The sequence below is a fragment of the Rhinolophus hipposideros genome, assembly GCF_964194185.1.
Source record: "Rhinolophus hipposideros genome assembly, chromosome: 15".
In the NCBI taxonomy this organism is placed as follows: domain Eukaryota; kingdom Metazoa; phylum Chordata; class Mammalia; order Chiroptera; family Rhinolophidae; genus Rhinolophus; species Rhinolophus hipposideros.
The window spans coordinates 32,182,786-32,203,345 of NC_138061.1; the positions used below are offsets into that span (position 1 = coordinate 32,182,786).

At 39.1% G+C, this 20,560-nt stretch overlaps 1 protein-coding gene across 2 annotated transcripts in view; it reads left to right on the forward strand.

Moving 5' to 3' along the window:
• The window catches only part of ACTA2 (actin alpha 2, smooth muscle), a 231,902-nt gene that overhangs the window by 180,237 nt on the left and 31,105 nt on the right, over positions 1–20,560 (forward strand). The window contains exon 2 of one of the 2 annotated variants that reach the window (XM_081074815.1): positions 351–439. The exons of the other annotated variant lie outside the window; for it this stretch is intronic. The gene's annotated coding sequence lies outside the window, so the exon portion shown is untranslated. The remainder of the gene's footprint in view (positions 1–350; positions 440–20,560) is intronic. 2 annotated transcript variants of the gene reach the window in all.

The following is a 20,560-nucleotide window of genomic DNA, read 5'->3' on the forward strand; positions in this document are numbered from 1 at the left end:
TTGTGCTACGGGGACTCTAAAAAGGGAGGACCCCTTCGCTTGTACTTCTCAAGGGAACGCACTCAACTACGTGTGACAAATCACACAGCGCCAGCTGTATTACACGTTCACAATTACTTCCCCTCCTTTGTTACTCATTATTTCCTGGCCAATTTCCTTTATCAAAAAATGTAATGTTTCAGTACTGTGGTTAACACCGCTCAAAGTCACTACTGGTTTGGAAAAGTAGCTCTTTCTGTTTAGTTGGCAAACATTTTACAACAGGGCAGATTGTATGACGACTTGTGTTTTGCACGGCACTTGTTGCCCAGACTTGGTGTTGATAGGCTTCTCTCTGCTTCGCCTCCCAGTAATTATTAGCGCTGTGAGGAAGACCCTGCCCACGCCTGTCCTGTGCCTACAGTTTCCACCTCGCAATAGAGCCAAAAAGTGAATGGAGGTAGGGGATGTCCACCAGAAAAATAATAACTCCAGAAAAGCCACCGAAAGAACGGTTTATTTGGGAAAAGAAAAAGAAACAAAAAAGCCACCAAGGAGTGTGTCTATACACACTCGCCCACTGGTCCCAAACGGCTGCCCACAGTGCCAAAAAACAAAAAAACGGGCCAAGCCCAACATGTCTTCCGCCCATTATTGGCATCCCTCACCCCGGAAGTTACCACAAAGGTCAACAGGAAGTCAAGACTAGAGAGTTAAGAAAGGGCCCAGCTCCACCCCTATAGTCCTCCCAGCTCTATGGTTAAGCATCTTAAGATGCCAGTTCAATTTATCAGGGTTATGGTATACGGGCATTCTGTGTATTATCTCTACAATGTTTCTGTAACTCTAAAACTATTCTAATATAAAAAGTTCATTGAAATATATATATGAAAGGAGTGAATGGAAGGGAAGAAGGGAAGAGAGGAGGGGAGAGAGAGAGAGAGAGAGAGAGAGAGAGAGAGAGAGAGAGAGAATTGACAAAATCAACATCTCTTGAGAGTGAATTATGAGCCAGCATCTTAATAATTATCTTTTTAGCCCAGTGAGATGAATGACTATTAAGCATACTTTACAAATAAAGAATTGTAGCCAAAAAAAGTTAAGGCAACATTGGCAAAGTTGGTTAGTTAATAAATAGCAGAGCCAGGAATTAAACTTAGGTATTTTTGCTCCTGAGGCCCTGCCCTTTCTAACCATCCCCCTCTCCCCCCCACACACAGCCCTCACCCTCATCAACACCTAATTATCCTCAAGTTTAATGAGATAGTAATAGGTAGTAATAGGTGCTTTGTGGGGAGACATGTTTCATGGTCAAAGGATTTTAGAACATTTGGGGTTAATTTTTTTTTTTAAAGGAGGGCACAGCTCACAGTGGCCCATGTGGGGTTCTAACTGGCAACCTTGGTGTTATTAGCACTACACTCTAACCAACTGAACTAACCGGCCATCCCAGAGTTAATTTATTCTAAACAGGCCTCTTAATCCAAAAATCCTCAGAACTTTTAATATGCTAATGTGCATTGTGAATATCTAAGAGGAGACTGATATATACTGTTCCCCAAACTTCTTTGTCTTCTTTATGTAGTCCTTTGAAAATCACCTATTTAATCATCAACCTCATGAATGCTGGTGTTCTGGGGAAAATAGTTTGGGCATTTTTATGTTAACAACACATTCCTAAGGACCTCCAATCCTTCAAGAACAAAGAAATACAATTTTAATAATAGAATTTCAGGCACTTTACCAGATGTGGGAGATATTTTGGACCCAACCATCCTGATTTTACTCAAACACACCAGGTAAGATAAAGCTTGTTTCTTCTACTCTAAAGATACCCTTGCCACGGAACATCTCCTTCTGAATAACACTTAAACACATAGCTGACTATGTAAAAAGCTGGGGGGAAGAAAACCTTCAACACCTTTTTACCATCAAGAGTATTTTTATTCCTTCTCCCTATGGACCTAATGTTTTAAAAATTGTTCTCCACCAAATTGCTATAGCAATAAGTTGATTTTAATGATTCCCAACTGTAGTGAACATCTATGACTGTTAATCCTACATCTTTTCTCCTTTCTGGTAACAGCACTTCCAAGTCGCCTTTGGAAGAATTGCCCCTGTTCCCTCTTTTTAATTATTTGCTGTGGGTGGCTTTATTATTCAGGGTTTGTAAGGAAAACAGAGGGAGGGGGGTGGATTTGAAGGAACTGGTTTATGTGATTGTGGAACCTAGAAAGTCCAAAATCTTCAAGGTAGCTGGCAGACCCAGGGAAGAATTACAGTTTGAAACAAAGAAACAAAAACGGATAGAAATAAATAATAGTTTAGTGGTTACCTGAGGTAAGGAGGTGGGAGGGTGGTAGATGAGGGTAAATGGGATCAAATAAAATGCTGATGGAAGGAGAACTGACTCTGGGTGGTGAACACACAATGGGATTTATATATGATGTATTATAGAAATGTACACTTGAAACCTATGCAACTTTACTAACCATTGTCACCCCAATAAATTTTAATTTAAAAAAAGAAAAAGAATTGAAGTTTGAGTCCAAAGACTGTTTGCTGGCAGAATTCCCTTTCTCAAGGGAAGTCTTTCTTAAGAACTGCAACTGATTGGATGAGGCCCATCCACATTATGGAGGGCAACTATTTTACTCAAAATCTACTGATTTAAATATTAATCCTATCTAAAAATACTTCACAGAAACATCTAGAATAGTACCAAATACTTGGGTAGTGTGGCCTAGCGAACTTGGTACATAAAATTAACCATTACAGTGGCATTGACACCAATCCCAGGGCCTGTGTGTGTATGTAGGTGGGAGGAGGAAGGGGACAGGGAACTCCATTTGGTGAAGGCAGCCAGCATATCCCATTCAACTGGAGTAAACTTTGTGGCCTTTGCTGGAAACAGTAGGACACAGCTCTTTCTTCTCCACTGGATTTATAGTGGGAATATGTGAAGTATGAAACTGCTGTGGTCATGAAGAGAGCTTGTGGACCTGCCAGAGCTGAAAGCAGGGTCAACTCACGCTGAGAGGCAGGGAGGGCCTGGTAGTGTCACCTGACTCCTGGATTGATTTAGTTCTGAAATCGAACCCTGGACTATCCAGTTACCCAACTCGATATACTATCAATTTTTGCTTACATCAGATTCTTAGAACTAAAAGAATCCTAACTGATATATCATCAAAGCTTATGATCAGCATAAGAAATCCTGTTCCCAAAATTAAGTTGTTACAAGTTAACTATTACAGTTTTAGCCTCAAGCAAGGATAACTGTCTGGAGATGGCGCAAGATCTAGACATTACTTCTGCCAGAGAATTTTTCTGTCACTAGAGGGTGCCAGAAACCACCTCAGCCAAGTGAGAAGAAAAAAAAAATGCATTGAGTTTCTGTCAATTAATAGGAATCTATTTCAGTTCTTGCGAGAGTGAAAAGAGAGGAGGGAGAGCTGTGATTTAGCTAGATAATCTGAGAATCTGATCACATAGACATTGTCATTTTCCTGAGAAGGTATTATGTCTTTCAGGGTTAAGGAAATGATATATGCAAAGCGCTTAACACACTCAATAAATACTAGTTACTATTTTGCATTGCTCATCCTACATGAGGTGCCTTCACAGGACAGGTTGCTAATTTGGGGTCACAGTACAGATGGAAAGAAAGACAAGTGAAGTAGTGTACAACTCCTTTCCTGTACCACTTCCTATATGACTGTTCATAGGCTGGGAGGTCCTGCCCAAGGAAAAGTGCTTGGAGCCTGGCTGACCAGGGCCACAATGCTTGGCCACTGAGATGTGGAGCATGTTATTCAATTTCCCAGTTTCTCCCACTGTGAAACCCAGTGTACTAATCTACCTCTTGAGCAAGAACCTGGAGAACAGAATGAATGAAAGAGCATTTAGACCAGAGCAGCTAGGATGCAAAACATTCTGGGCAGCAAATGTTTAGAGAAATTGCTCTTCTGTAGGCCCAGGTTTCATAATTCAATTGGGCACTACCCCCTGAGAGCTCTGAAAGCAGATATTCTATGAATCCACACATGAGAAGTTTGCTCACTCCAAATGTTCAGAACTGACATGTAAAAAGATAAGGACCACTTTTCATGAAGTGTTGATCTGAAGTACAAGAGACTTTTAGACGTTCATCATTTATATCCCTCACACTGTGAACCCTCCTCCCCCCATCCACTATCCCTCCACCCTCGCACCGAGCCATCACATTATATATATATATAAAATTATAGTTAGCATTCATTATTGTTTAGCTTCTGGTGTACGGTGCCATGATAAGGCATCTACAGTATCCCTGAGGTGGTCTCCCAAATAGGACACGTGTCCATCGGATACCCAACAAAATCTTTACAACATTATTGATTACGTTCCCCAAATTAATTTACAAAAACCCTGAGGCCATCTTGTGGTTACTGACTGTTTCCTAATCCCTTCACCTTTCCCCTTATCCCCCCCCCCCCGCCCATCTAACAACTCTCAGTTTTTCCTTTTTGTCCCCAAAACTGTTTCTGATTAGTTCATTCACTTATTCTTTTCTTTAGATTCCGCAAATAAGTGAGATCATATGGTACTTGTCTTTCTCTTTCTGACTTATTTCACTTAACATAATGTTCTCTAGATCCATCCATGTTGTTGCAAATGATAAGATTTCTTTCTTCTTTATGGCTGCGTAATACTCCATTGTATAAATGTACCACAGTTTCTTAATCCAGTCATCTACCGATGGGCATTTCGGTTGTTTCCATGTCTTGGCTATTGTGTAAAGTGCTGCAATAAACATAGGAGTGCATACAGATTTTTGAATTGGAGTTTTGGATTTCTCCGGATAGATGCCTAGGAGTGCAATTACTGGATCATAGGGTAGTTCCATTTTCGGATTCCTGAGATACCTCCATACTGTTTTCCATAGTGGCTGCACTAATCTGCAATCCCACCAACAGTGCACTAGCGTTCCGTTTTCTCCACATCCGTGCCAGCATTTTGTTGTTTGTTGATTTATTGATGATAGCCATTTTGACTGGGGTAAGGTGGTATCTCATTGTGGTTTTTATTTGCATTTCTCTGATGGTTAGTGAGGTTGAGCATTTCTTCATATGTCTTCTTGCCTTCTGTATGTCCTTTTTAGAAAAATGTCTCCTCAAGTCCTCTGCCCATTTTTTAATTGGGTTGTTTATTTTTTTGGAGTTGAGTTGAGTAAGTTTTTTATAGATTTGTGATATTAATCCCTTATCAGATATATCATTGGCAAATATCCTTTCCCAAGGGCAATGTTTCTTAAACCTCACTACACCTTTTGCCATTTCTGTGGTCTGCTTGTACTTTCATTTAACTAATACATATTTTTAAATCAACTTACTTTGTTGCTTAAGCAATGTTATGTTTAAAATAAAACATTACATTATAACCATAAATGGAAAATCAGCATTCCTTACCAAAGAAAAGTGGTATCCATAAAAATAAATGCACAACTGTTGAAACAAAATATTAGCCTACATACCTCAAAAAATTGTTTCCCAAACCACCAGTGGTAAGGGAACTATACTTCTGTAAAAATTGACTTAAGGCATGGTAGTCTTCTCTCCATTTTAGCCTTCCTCCCTGCCCTCAACTGATTGCTAGAGATAAGACCAACAAACCTGGGCCCCAGAACCTCCCCCCAGGAGACTGCAGGGGAAGGAGAAGATGTCAGAGTGGTCATTATCTCTCAAGCCTCATGAAGTGCTGGAGGAGTGAGACTGGGGGGTGCCCACTACCAGGACACCAGCCTTTCCCTATTAGAATAGGCTGAATGACAGCTTTAGGAAGATGACAGATGGGGAAGAGGGGACGGCTACAGCAAGTCCTGCTAAATAGAGAAATAGAGAATGTGGAGTCGGATGGTGGAAGCGACAGAGTAGGAGCTGGAGGCTAATTTAGAGCATAGAGTACTTGGATAGAAGGAAGAAGTAGATGGTTTTCTGCAGAAGATGGCCTTAGTCAACTAATACATAATAGTGCAAAGAATAGACACATGAATTTCAATCCTAGTTCAGTTACTTCAGTAGCTGTGAGAAGCTTTGCATAATATTTAAGCTCCCGCAGACTCAATTTTCTCACGTGGTAAACATCAGCCCTTTTAGTAATAATGATTGGCTGGGAATTGGTCTTGCATTTTGTAATTTTATTTTATTTTATTTTTGCACTTTGCAAATTGTCCTCTCAAGGCCATGTGGATCACTGACACCTTTTACAGGTGACAATTTAGGTGGGCCCTGCCTATAGCTACCAACATCAGTGCCCTTTTACATACCTGTACTGCTTTCCTCTTTCACTAGGTTAGAGAGAGTAAGCATTGCCTGCAGCCCACCATCTTGACTTCTCCACAAAGAAAACAGTATTTTCTAAAGTTTCTGGAAAAGAACTAAAAATGAATCATTGAATCAGGCTTTTTGTTCCCATGATTATCCGTTGTTGCCTCCAATCTGTTGTAGTCTGAAGGTGAGGAGCTGTCTCTCTCTCTCTCTCTCTCTCTCTCTCTCTCTCTCCATATATATATATGTATATATATGGCTTGACCATTTAGAAAGGCCCAATGGTTTCATGAATAACTAAATGCAAACTGCATTTTTCAAAACTAATGAGAAATGCCTCCAAAAAGGAGAGTGGCATAGACATATGATTATAAATTGTTTTAAATTTCTAAGCACTCCCGCCTCTCATACACACATTACCTTCTAGGAAGGATGGGTCTCTAGAAGACTCTCGTAAGTGTCACAGTGGGTATGAGCCTGCGAGTTTGGAAAGACTGGGACTGAACAAAATGACCTTGAATGAGAAAGGAGTGGGAGATTTAGAGTGGGAGTGTGGGTCAGTGGGTGGGGTAAGGGTGGGGAGAGGCAGGAACCAGAGGTGATGTCAATGTGGGGTCAGGAGGAACGACTTGGGGAAAGACCTCTCTGATGGGATTTTTTTCTCAAAAGAAATGCTTTGCGTTGTATCCTGTTTGAAGGGTCCTCTCTCTGTGGACAAAATATGCTTGGTTGGATTGGATTTTTATAGAACATTGAAGGGACCCAACAGAAGTATGGAGTGAGGGGACAGTGGACCCCAGAAATTTATGTACACTTAGAACAAGACCTGTCAGAGATCAAGAGAGACCTGACTCAGAGAACTTGGGCTAGATCTGCCTTTTGAAGTTCTCCTAATATGTTGAATAAAACCAAACAAAAATCAACACAAATATGGAAATGGGTTGACAAAAATTGTGGAATGTCTCAAGTGTTTCCATTTAGTAAATTGATGCTTTTAACACTAAAACTTCAATGCAGACTCTCATGTGGGGCTATGTCAAAGATCTACAGAGGGTGCCAAAAAATTGTATACACCTTTTAAGAAAGGAAAAAAACTATTAAAATTGTAATACTCAATATATACCGATAACAAAAGATGAATACAAGTCACGTTTGACTTCTGCAATTACAAGAGGTGCTCAAAGTGGTTACCATCAGCATCCAGACACTTCTGATTATGGCAAACTACTGCTTGAGCAACGTTGATCAGTGTCCACTTATGTACATTTTTTTGGCACCCTGGTATATGTGAGGCCTGGGCCATTGTGACCCACTCCTGATAGCCTCTGACCTACAGTCACAAATCTTGGGGTGCGGGACACCTTTGGGACCACCAGGTCGACCCCTTCCACTTTAAACCAGACTACTCTACACAGCCCTAGGAACCAAGCGCCAGCCTTAGCTTGAATCTTTCCAGGGCTGGCTCCCAATACCTCCCAAGGCAGTTCATTCCATTTCAGAACATTTTCCAATGATTTGAGGTTCTTCCTGATGTCATAACTTTCTATAGTTTGACAAGTGTTTGCTCAACAGGCACTATGCAAAGAACATATTTTATAGGTAACAATTTGAAAAACGAGCGATAGTAAACCTGTGAAAACCAGTGATAGTAACTATCCCCTCAATTCCAAGTTGGAAGAGGCAATTTTGCCATCTGAAACCTCCCCACAAGCCCTTCTCAAACCCACAGCTTAAGAGTTTTTTAATCCAGGCAACAAGGAAAATGAGTCATCTTGACTCCTTGAGTCAGGAAGGGAATTGAAACTTTAATAGTAGCCTCCACACTGAGGAACAATGTGAAGCAGCCATTCCTCACTCCGCTCTGGCTTGAAATCCCCTTGGAATTTCCAAGTTATCCGAAGCGTTTATCAACATTCTTCTAAAATTTTCTTCAAATTTATTTTTACTTAAGCCATGAAAATATGTTGGGACAAATCATTTAAGGAAATAGGAATTGTGAAATCAAACAAAAATAAAGTACCATTAATAGTAATATCTAATGCTTATATATGAGAAATATGTAGTAACTAGTTTGATGCCACTTGTTTACTAGGTAGCAAGGGTTAATTTCTGAAATCCATGATGAATCCACTTCCTCTTCAAAAAAGTTACAACAATCGCCTTATAATAAAGTCACAAACTTCCCCAGGAAGTACAAAACCTGAGTATTTTGTGGTGCTGTTGAACACAGGATTTTCTGTTGATTAATGCCATACTTTCATCATTTTATTTTTTTTAATGTCAGGCTTTATTTACTTTGATCGTAATTTTGGGAGCTAAGGGATTCTTTATTGCACTGAGTAATTCTATAGAGTAATAAATTTTGCTGTTTATATTCATTCTCCCTTCTAAGAATCTTGCGCATGCAAATTGGATTGAAATAAAGACTGTAATAATTAAGATTGTGTGGCTGTATCTCCACACTCTAAGTCAGTGCTTTCCAAACCTTACTATGGAGATAAATCACTGGGTAACATTATTAAAATTCATGTTCTAATTCAGTAGGTCTGAAGAGGAGCGTGAGATTCTGTGTTTCTCATAGGCTCTCACATGACGTTGATGGTACCTGAAAGGACACTTGTGTTGGCAAGTGTCTAGTCAGCTCATGGAAACCATCCATCAATCCACTTTTATCTCATACAGGTGAAAACAAGCTGACTCTGCTTTTAACATTTTGGCCAGTGGCGTTATTATCTGATTAATTCTTTTGTGGTATTAGGAGGAAAATGTAGGAAAAATCAACAAACTAAATAATGTCACGATAAACATATTTCTACCCAGTTGCCATTTAACTTACTATTTGTTTCACTATTTAGACCAAATTTTCACTTAGCAGAAACAAGTCTGCTTTGACTACATAAATAAATTCTTCCTAGCAAGAAAAAAAGAAGAAGAAAGTTCATTTCAAGCACACTGAGCTTTTATTTCCATGAACAGAAAGAAAACTGGCTAGAAGCCTGCTTATTCCCTCAGCCAATCAGAATAATGTGACCATAAATGTCCGTGAATTCCCCCCTCAGTGAATCTCTGCCTTCTTTATTTCCGTCGTGGGGACATGTATCATACAGTTCTGTGCCACATATTCTGCCTTTTATGTCTTACTTTCCTCTTCTCAAAAAAAAAAAAAAAAAAAAAGCTTGGTGGGATGTCTCATGCAAAAATCTATAAATCTATTCGTTTATGTTAAAAGCTATTAACTTAGTACACATACAACTTTTGATTATCTTTTAATAATAATATCTGACACATTTAGAACACTTAGTATGATCTGGGTACTATTCTAAGGGCTTTATAAATAGGATTTCATTTAATGCTCATAAAAATCCTGTAAGTTAGGTCTTATACCCAATATATAGGCGTGAGTAACTGAGGCTCCAAGCAATTAAAGATCTTGCAGTAGTCACACAGAAGGTAAGTTACAGAGCTGGGATATGAACCAAACAATTGCTTCTTGACTTTAACAAAGTGCTACCCTCTTCCTGAGACAGCACATACTAGTTAATTGAGCATTCATTATGCATCAGGCCCCTTTACATACATTATGTCATTTAATTATCATACCCACAACTTTTCTTATTCACATAAACTGATATTTTGATTAAGTTCCCAAGGCAAGGGACCCAGGTCTGACACTAAAGCCTGTTTTCTTTGCACAATATCTTGATATCCCCCACCATTTTAGTGAGTAAGACAGTTTGCCTTGCCCTTCTTTTTATAGAGGGCCAATCTGAAACCTTTGCATATACCCGGGCACAGACTAGAATACGTATTATCTACACTGGACCACTTTCTGGAAGGGTCTGAAACACCTTGCCTAACCTTTTCCCACCCTTTTCCCCATCTTGTCTTTTCCACATCTCTCATGGTTTCCTCTTCCTGTGACATCCTAACACATTAGACATTGGATGAAATTGGAAAATGCCCTTCTCTTGCCTTCCCTTGGAGCGATCCATGCCCTGGGATCACATTTCTTCATTTTGCTTTCCTTTCCTTGGATACTACTCTGGCCCTTACCTAAAATAAAATTTGCTATCTTCTTTTCCATGTTGTGAATACAGTGAAAGTCCATAAACCACAATGATGAAGGGTGAAGCAGTGGGCCTTTTCTTAAAAAAAAAAAAAAAAAAAAAGTCATCCCTCTCACAGCCCAAAGATTAACACATTGCTAACATTTATCAAGCGTGTCACCGCCTTACAAAAGTGCTTATGCACACACAATCTCATTTGACCCTCGCATTATCTTTATAGTTAACATTATCCTCATTTTAAAGATTAAGAACCTCAGGTTTGGTGAATTGAAGTAACTTGCCTGAGATCGCACACCAATGTGTGGTAGAGCTGGGGTAGACACAGGTCTTGGGGCTCCTAATTTACCCTTTCGCAAACGGACCCCACTCTCTCTTTGGTGGTGTGTTGTCTGTGCCCTTTCTTAGGCCCGCTTCCTTGCAATCGGCCTCCCAACACTCTGTCCCCATCTCATCATCCAAACCGCCCCTCTCTGGAAGGAATCCTTTCTTCCACTTTGACAATCTCAATCCCACTTTTCATATAAGGCAGAGTCAAAAACTCAGAGCCTTCCCTGACTCACTTCATCCCATTGTGACCTTTCCAAACTGAGAACTCTCTCAGCGCACTGGACAAGTGAGTGAGACTGATTTCGTATTTGGAGTATGTGAAAACTATCTCTTTTAAAAAATTTACACTTCAGCTAAATCCTTATCAATTTGGAATTGAACTACTGCATTCTTATGTATCATTGCCTTGTAACTGTACTTGACTTTATATGGCAGGAGATACATTGCCAATCAGAAAGCAGTTTGCTGGAGAGGAGGGCATTCTTTTGCACTGTCTTTGAATGGAGGCTTTGAGCTGAAGTCTGGATCCCAACAATCTTCTTTAATTAAATGAATATTTATGAGTACCTACTTTGTGGCTCAGACTGTGTGTACCCTGGGAATAGCTGTGAGAAAGACAAGCGTGGTCCCTGTCTTCGTGGACTTGAAAGACCAATGGGGACAACACATTCAGGTGACTCTAATAATCAGCCCTGACCTCTCCTTGCCTTGAGAAATGCTTCTCTTTGGTTCACCAGACACCACTGTTGTGGTCTTCACACTGGTTACACTAAGCATCATTATTTCAGCACGCTCTGTTCCCCTCACTTCTTCAAAGATGCCCTAAAGCTCTGACCATCACCTTTTCCTAGATGACTTTCAAATCTCTACCTCATGCTCTGATGGAGGTTTAAGTTTCCAGTGCACTATTTTTAATTCCTTCTCATTTTCCACATAACACCTCAAACATGTTTGTGTCTAAAACTGAGCTCCTTTATTTTCATCCAGACCAGAAGGGTGAGGAAGTTGGAAGCAGTGAACAAAATAAAAAATAAAATAAAATTTCAAGTGAGAAGAAGTCCACTTTAGGCCCATCTGGCCATGTTCTGAACCCACAGACTTTTAACTGCACTTTCCTTCTTCTGTGTCTGTCAATCTCATTAATTAGATTGGAAGCTCCTTCAACGTAAGAAGTGTATCATCTACTGTTTCAGATTGCCAGGGTCTGCTCCAAAGTCTTACAGGAGCTTTCTGCACGTGTGAGGAGGTGTGTGATGAGGACCCAGACCCTGAAAATAGCCTTTCTGTTTCTGTATGGACTTACTCAGCATTTGACTGTGGAGTCAGAACTGGATGGCTAGCGAAGCAAACTATAAGGTCAAGCGCCTTTACTTTTTCTGATTGAAAGGAATTTGAATGTCATACTGATTTGTGACAGAAAAATCAAAACAATTACATCCATGACATCCTTCCCTATCTCTCAAGATTTGCAGGCATGTTAAGAACAACAATAACAATGTCATCATCACATGATCAATAATGGAAAGTGAGAGAGAGAGAGAGAGATGGAGAGAGATTTTAGCCCCAGGTTATAACCATCATGCTCTCTTTCCCATTCTTTTTAGGGTTATTGCCACCTATACTAACCAGAGGTTAAGATCATCCCAAGATGACTAGCCTACATTTTAAGAGTTCCTGACAATTATTTGGCCAGACTCTCTTCCCTCCTGAATGCTGGCATCTTCTTGTGAACATCTCTCTTTGCAGTTAGTAAGAATCTGGTCTGTGATGAATCACAAGGCCTGGCTTCCTTAGCAGCCTGGGCTGCCAAAGCACTCTGCTGCAGAGTCTGGAAAGTGGCTGACCCCGTTTTTTCTTTCCTTTATCTTAGCTCACACCTCCTTCCCTCTGCTCCCCTACACACACACACACACACACACACATACACACACGCCGGTGTAGCCCATTAGAACCAGTGGACCATGGCAGTTGACCATGGAACATAAAATGTAATAGCAGTGGGCCATGGAACATAAAACATGAAACAACCTGGTATTGATTTTCTTTCTCACTAATGCCCATGTTTTGATTCACATTTATTCTTTCCCTCTCCGTTCTCTTGCCTCCGGTCATCCCATTTTTCCTCCAGTAAACAGAGGAGCCAGAGGGACAGCTTGTTTAGTGTGGGTGTAGATCAGGACAGGGAAAGAAAGAACAGTGTGCTCAGATATGGGAGGTTGTCTGGGGCTGGCATCCTCCAAGGACTAAACCTTCCAACTGTAGGAGCCATTTCTCCCCTCATTTACTGCTTCCAAAGGCCCACTTGTAGAAAAGGGTCTTTCTCTGCTGTTATCTTAGGGGAGATGGTGGGATTCCGGGTGTATGCAGTGAAAATAGATTCAGCTTATTAGACAGGATGAGGGAGAAGAGGAACATTCTAGGTTACCCTGAAAACCAACCATGGTTTGGCTTTTACTTGGTTCACTTCTCTGAAGGTATATGATATATGGAGACAAATTTTTCATATTCAGTTTTGTATCCAAATAACTCACTTTGCTACATACCACTTTTATATTCCTCAGTGAGGAATCAACAAGAGGCCAGTCTGTCCTGGCCCAGGAGTAAACCTGAAGACCAAGTCACTTCCGGGCTTTACTTCCAACAATATTTGTTGAATTTCTGGCAAGTCCCCTTTGCAGTAACAGGGGAAAAGGAAGATTTTGGATACAGAGATGAACAGGATAGGGGTCCTGTCCCCTAGAAGAACACAGGCAGGCCAGTATAATCTACGGGCTAATAGCATGGACTTTGAAAATCATTCTGATTCCATCCGCATTTATTATGTAGATAGAGAGCAGTTACTTAGTTTTTCTGAGCATTTAGTTTTCTGATTTGTATAAATAAGATGATAACAGAATGTGCTTTATAGGCTTGTTAGGAGGGTATAGGTAATTCACGGAGAGGGTGTTGCACACAGTAATTTCTTGATGAATATTAGTTACTATTAGTGTTATTATTAATATAGGAGAGGCCAAAATTGCTAGGAGACCCAAAAGGGTGATACCTCTTTTAGCTTCAGATATTATAGAAGTCTTGGTGGAGAACCTTCTGCTAGGGGTGGAACAATTTAGCATGCACTCGTGGGAGAGAAGACTCACTTTAATAAATTCCCCCTCTTAGGGGGATCCTCAGGTTCCCAGCAGTAGCGGGAACTGGTGCTGCAGTGCAAACAGACTGAGCTCGGCTGATGCCTAGACCCAGCTCTCAGCATGAGCCTGACTGGCTGTCGGTTCTTCTTTCCTCCATGATTGAGCTCCAATAGAACAGCATCTTTTCTCTCTCCTACCACTTGCTGACAGGTCAGAGCAGGTGTGAGAGAAGCTCTCTCAGTGTCCACAGAAAACAAGATTGTGCAGATTTGTAGAGTTAAAACAATTGTATCGACAGTTAATGTTTTCTCAGCTTCAGTTATTTATGTAAAAGGGCGAGTAGGGGCGTTTTTTGAGCTTTTTAATAAATCCACAAAAGTATTAATTCACTGGAGACCAAAGATTCAAGGAATAAGTTTCTCCTTTGGAATCCATAGGAATACATTTTGCTGTTTATCCCAAGGAATCTGGGGGACATAGGCAACATTCAGAAAACAGAGTTCAGCATCTGAAACAGTGTAAACATCTTCTACAAACATTGGTATTGGTTTAAGCCTTTAAGAGGGTCTAGTAATGTTTAATAAAAAATTAATCATTGAAGTTTCAAACCTCAACTCTATCCAAGTGCCTGGACATTTACATTTTGCTTTATTTAATTAAATGTTTTTAAGAAATTCTGTTCAACATTTTCTTACTATCATAGCCTTCTTAATTATAACTAGACATTTTGAAATGTTAATAAAATATAATGATACTAATTTAAAATTACAATCTGCCCCCCAATGACTTCTTTCTCTACCTGAAGATAAAGGAAATACTGAAAGGAAGACATTTTGATGACATTCAGGACATCAAGGGTAATATGACGATAGCTCTGATGGCCATTCCAGAAAAAGAGTTCCAAACTTGCTTTGAAGGGTAGACTAGGTGCTGACATCGGTTCATAGTTCCCCAAGGGGAGTACTTCAAAGGTGATATTCAGCAATGAGGTATGTAGCACTTTTTCTAGGACGAGTTCGCAAACTTAATTGTCAGAACTCATAAAATTCAGTAACTGGACCATTTAACTTTGGCTTCAAAATGGAGAGGAACCTCAGATTTTGGCAACAATTAATTAAAGAATCTCATGAAAAGGAGCCAGATGAGGTCTCTGTCACAAATTTTGATTCTAAATTAAACTCATTGAATTATAGCTGTATAGTACTGTGGTGTAACACTATAGAATTAGTACTATAGTACTAGTACTATACAGTAATACTACAGTAAACATTCCCCAAATCTAAGGGAAGAAGACAGGCTCTTACTACCTTACAGTTTAGTTTCTCCCAGTTTGGGTCCTTGCTTTTACTCTAGAATTTTTTATTGAGAGTTCACTGTGTGCCAGGCACTATTTTATGTCCTGGAGATGCTACATTGAAAAAAAAATCTTCCTATCCTCATACAGCTTAAAATTCAGGGGAAAATCAGGCCTGTCCCCATTTTACAGAGTTCAGAATCCACAAATGTGTTTTCTAATGGCTCCTATCTCTTTCTTTCCATGCTGCTTTTTTTAGTCTCCCTGCTTTTCCACCTGAGATTCTTGACTTAACAGAGTTCTGGAAAACAAGGAATGACAGAAAGATTTCTGTTATGCTTAATCTACAACAAGCAAAAAATCACTTTCAATATTTTCAGTTTCCTAGAAAGGAAAAAGAAAAATCACAGAACGATTGTCCTTACCTGATTTCTCATCTCACTGAAATGTAGACGCTGATCTGCAGGAGTCTTCTTCTGCCTCTGATTTATCACCTCCCTTATTATAGATTTAGCAATCTTCTTCACAGACCTTAAAATACCCCAATGTTCAAAGATTTAGAAAATGCAGTGGTTATGTCATTGTTTGCTCTTGCTTGAGAGTTTTATTTGTTTATTTGTTTGTTTAATTGGTGACTTGAAACACTGGTTTCACTTTGACTTCAGTTGGTAATTTAATGTGATACTAATATAATCTGTAATGATAGTTAAATACATGAGTACTAATTACACGCTGAACCTTGAGCTAAACAACTTGCATGATCTTATTTAATTGTCAAAAGAACCTCAGCATTTTCCCCACTTTAAAGATGCAGTTTTGAGAGATCAAGTAAATTGCCCAGGGCCACAATGCCAGCAAGTCTCAGATCTGGGGTTTGAAACCAGCTCAGCTAACTCCTGAGACTGAGCTCCAGATCATTATACCCTCTGCTGTTTGTCCCAGAAGGTTGCCCTGCACCTGCTAATCACTGAGAATATTATTGAAAAGAAGGCCCGCATTCCACATATTTTTTGACCCACAATAATAGAGCATTAGTTAAGTTCCCAAAATTGCATCCAAATTAGAAGGAAAGAGATTTATTTTACCAGAGTCTTAAGTGAGTTATGCCAAGGTCAATGGTCAGGTGGAATTCACAAAAAAAGTTTTTATTAACTTAATAACCATGAACTGATCTAGTGACTACCAGAGGAATTTGTTTTGGAAAAGACCACCAACATTTAAGTAAATTACTAAATGTTTAAGTAAATTACTAAATTACTAAATGCTATGGCAATTGTTTTTCTCATATTTTCAAATTAATCGGGTAGGGCTTTAGCTTCAATCTCGCTTGTAATACATAAAGCATCCAATTTAAAGTGCAAACTCTTTGCACATCTATTTTCAGAAATGCCAAGAGCATTCTTCTATTTGCTGTTGGGTTCCTAAATAAGGGTCTCTAGAGCCTGGGCTTTGAACCAAAGAGTCAAGCCAAATGAAATATCCCTTTAGTCAGGCTCTATTTAGTTCATCTCAATGCCAGGTTTAGTCCTAGTTTGTAAATGTAATGCAAATCTATAGCTCTGAGGGCATATGTTTATGTAAATATGCAATATCAGGTAATTATGCATGCATGTGTATATATGCTTTTGAATATTTGGGCTACCAAAAACTAGTTTGCCAGATCACTTTGGTTCAATTGCAAAAATGAATATAGATTGTATTCAAGTGTCTGTAAGTTAATGAGGACCTTTGGGATTTGTTCAGTTAAGCACTTTGTACCTGAAGAAAGAATGGTCCATTTTAAAGAGGGTTTTGGGGCACAGAGATGGGGGATAAGCACAGCATTGCATTTCAAACAGTCCTACACAGGGCTCATTGCCTCATATCCATGGGTACTTGATAAATTGATGAATCAGGATAAAACAATACATTTTCTTTAGAAAGGAAGAGGAAGACAAAATTTCTAATAAGAAAGTGTTCTCTTTATTGTGAACTCTGTGAAAAGATTTCTTAATTTTTCCGTCAGTCTCTGGGACTGCCTTATAACTCTCCCCATTAGGACTTCCATTTCCTGTGTTTCTTAAAGCTGGTTAGATGGTAATGATGACCAGGAGATCCCTGAGGGTGGGAATCCATTAGGTCCAGCAGGGATCTATCTCCAGGCTTAGTCTTCATGGGCTCTGTCTCTAAAGCAATGCCAGAAATTAGCCCAACAGAAAGGAGTTTCTGACTCTGTGGGTCACGCGGAGTATAGGAGGAGGGGGATGGAAGGGAAGATTCAGGCAAAATGAAAATAGAAAAATGCAGCTTGGAAGTTCAAATTTATTTTTGGAAAGATTAAAGACTTACAAAGTTAGCTTTTAAAATAAAACAACCACAAACTCTGTGTGGGTTCAATCTGCTTTTGTATTCTGCAATGGCTCTTTTCAATGACTTAGCTCTCTCTCTCTCTCTCTCTCTCTCTCTCTCTCTCTCTCTCTCTCTCTCTCTCTCTCTTTCTCTTTTCATATCTGCCATCTAAAACACCTATAATGCTACAAAACTGCCTTTAGGATTCTCAGTTCAAATAGATATTGGGGACATAGATCAAAAGATGGGGGGGGTACTCATTTTGACAACACTTATACTAAAATAGAAATAATGCAGAGACTATAAAAGCAAAATTTATGCTATTGTATGGGATTTACAATGTACCTTGTAAAAAAAAAAAGAGGTAGTAAGTATACTTATATACTTGTCAGGTTTCAACATTTTACAATATTAAGTCTAAGTTGCCTGTGACTATTTAAGGGTGTATATTGTAAGCTCTAGAGCAATAATAGTGACATTAGTCACTATTAAAAATAATAGTAGCCAATCGCTTATTTTTCTGCTGCCTGAAGACCAGCCAATAGCTGAATTTAAACACCTCTTAATTGTTAGCAATGGACAATTTTGTCTTTTTCACTAGAAATTGATAATTAATAAGTGGTTCCATTGGGCAAGAGCTTTCTAGCTCTCCAGAAATAATTAAGTCTGGCTTAAACTGTTGGGGAAGCTTTCCATGTGAGTGCCACCCTTTGAACACCCATTCTTGGCTATTTTCTAGGAAAAAATGGGTGAGGGTGAGAAGAGAGAGATTGCACAAGTTACTAAAGACTACATGCTGAGGTTCCTGTCTGTATTATAGTCCTGCTTTTACAAATGCCCTATTAGTAAAAGCAAACAAACAAACAAACAACTCTTCAAAGGCTTAGCATTATTGCATCTGCTTCTGGCAAACCGATCAGAAAAAAAATCAAATCCAAATTGTCTAGAGAGGAAGGAACTAGTCAGATAATGAGATTTGGACCTAAAACTTTAGCAGATGGGATTTAAGGAAATCTATCTCCCACTCCTTCTTAGCTTATTCTACATTTCCAAACACTCAAATCCTCATTTGAATGTAGTGGTTTATGTTGACAAAGATTGAAACAGAATGATGTAACTCCCGTCCTACTGACACCCTTTACAAAACACCCTGTATAGGGTTTGCTCATTTTGTGTTTGTATTTGTTCTTATCTGTACTTATTTCATTCTGGACCTGTGCAGACTATCTCATTTCCGGAGTGTCCAAATGCAATTTTAATGTTCTGTTACAATGTTCTTCCCACCTCCTACCACTCACTGCTGGTCTGAGTTGTGTTTAGTTAGAACTAAGTCTATTGAGATGTTCCCAGTATACTTTCTCTGAATACTTTCTCTGACAAGCAGGGGCCCGAGCTCCAAGGAAACCTTGGGATAAAAGTAGTGATGGAAGTTAAAGGGAACTCAGTGGAGAGGACAATCAGGTCAACAAGACTACTGGGATTCCCAGGTGTTTCTGCAGAGTGGAATAGAAGGTAGAGTTTGGAGGGACTCTTCTTGGAGAAATAGGTCTACTTGAATGGAGTGGTGACTTTGCCTGTGAGTGGAGAAAGAGTTGGTAGGCTCTTTGATCCAGTTACATAAACGTTATAAAAAAAAAAAAAGAAGAAAAGTATGCATCGTATCCACTATTTTAATACTAAACATAAGGAATTCATGGATTGCCTGAGTATTGGGAACATTGTTTTATCTCTAAAAGCTTAACTGAATTCATCTTTCTTTCCAGTTATCAGTGTGGTCTGCTATCAGCATATTTTTCAAAAAGTGCCTACTTCCTGAAGGATTAGAGACATTTATTTCTCATAAAGGCCCAGGCAAAATTTGTAATTTCCACCATCCATATGAGTGACATTTATTGAGCACTTGTTATGCCCTAGGCATACACACTGGAGATACAATGATGAACAATCAGCTGTCTGCCCTAGCCTAGTTAGAAAGGTAGATAGTAACGAAATAACCGTATATAGTATGCTATTACCAACACTGATGAGTACTACGAGGGCAACGTTGAGAGCTATTAAATCAAATAACAAGATCCAGTTGTGAGAGTGTGTGGTGGTCAGGGAAGGCATCCTTGAGAAATTGATCATCTCAGAGATCTGAAAAGTTTGAGTTAGAAGTAAACTAACCAAAAAATGGTCATGGCAGATGAAACCTGAACTTTGAAAGTCACCTTTGCACAACACGCAATATGCTATTCTCAGCATCATTTTTCCTTTCAAAGAGAGACACCAAAGGCACACTGAGGCAGGGTGACTGCTCAGGTCACAACATGGGTTCAGGTGCAGCTGATGCTCCAAACATACCAGAGTGTGGACATATTCAGTTTTTCCAAAGCAGTTTTTTAAAGATGGAATCGTCATACGAAAGTCAATAAATTTGGGGGGCAAATGAAAGAAATGGCAAGGCAAACAGGGCATTAGAAAAATCTATTTTAACCTTATGGAAACAATAGCATGTTTCAATTTCCAGCACTCTCACCATGTAAGGTTCTACTTCTTGGTTCAATAATCAAGATTAAATAAATAAATAAATAAATAAATAAATAAATAAATAAATAAATAAATAATAGAATCCATACAATCACTTCATTTAATCACTTAAATATTTGCCAAGAAAAAAATAAAAATTTTGCCCTCTGAGTTTTGTGAGAGACTTTTAAAAGTATGAGCTATACCATATTTTAATTTATTTAAGAAAGTAAAACTAAAGTAAAAAAAAAGAAAATACAACTAAAGTATAGAAAAATAGAAAAAAAATAATCAAGATCCCATTTATAAAATTGTCTTGAGTACTATTTGATGTGGGAGAAAAAATAGTCCTAATACAACACAGATAATAGTTTCCAAACCCTTACCACTTTATGGTTTCTGGGATGTTTCTCCTTATTCAGAAGGATCTTCCACCCAGACACATTTTTCCATTTGTATGTTGTCAGAAAAAAAAAACACCATAATGTAATGTTTTACCCCAAATACCAAACCCATACAAAGGGTTCTGACAGAAAGAACCTTTTCCTTCTCAAAACGTGGGAATTCTTCCATCCACAAGCCCTTCCCAAGAAGAAGGCTTTAAAAGGGGTCAGTGAGATA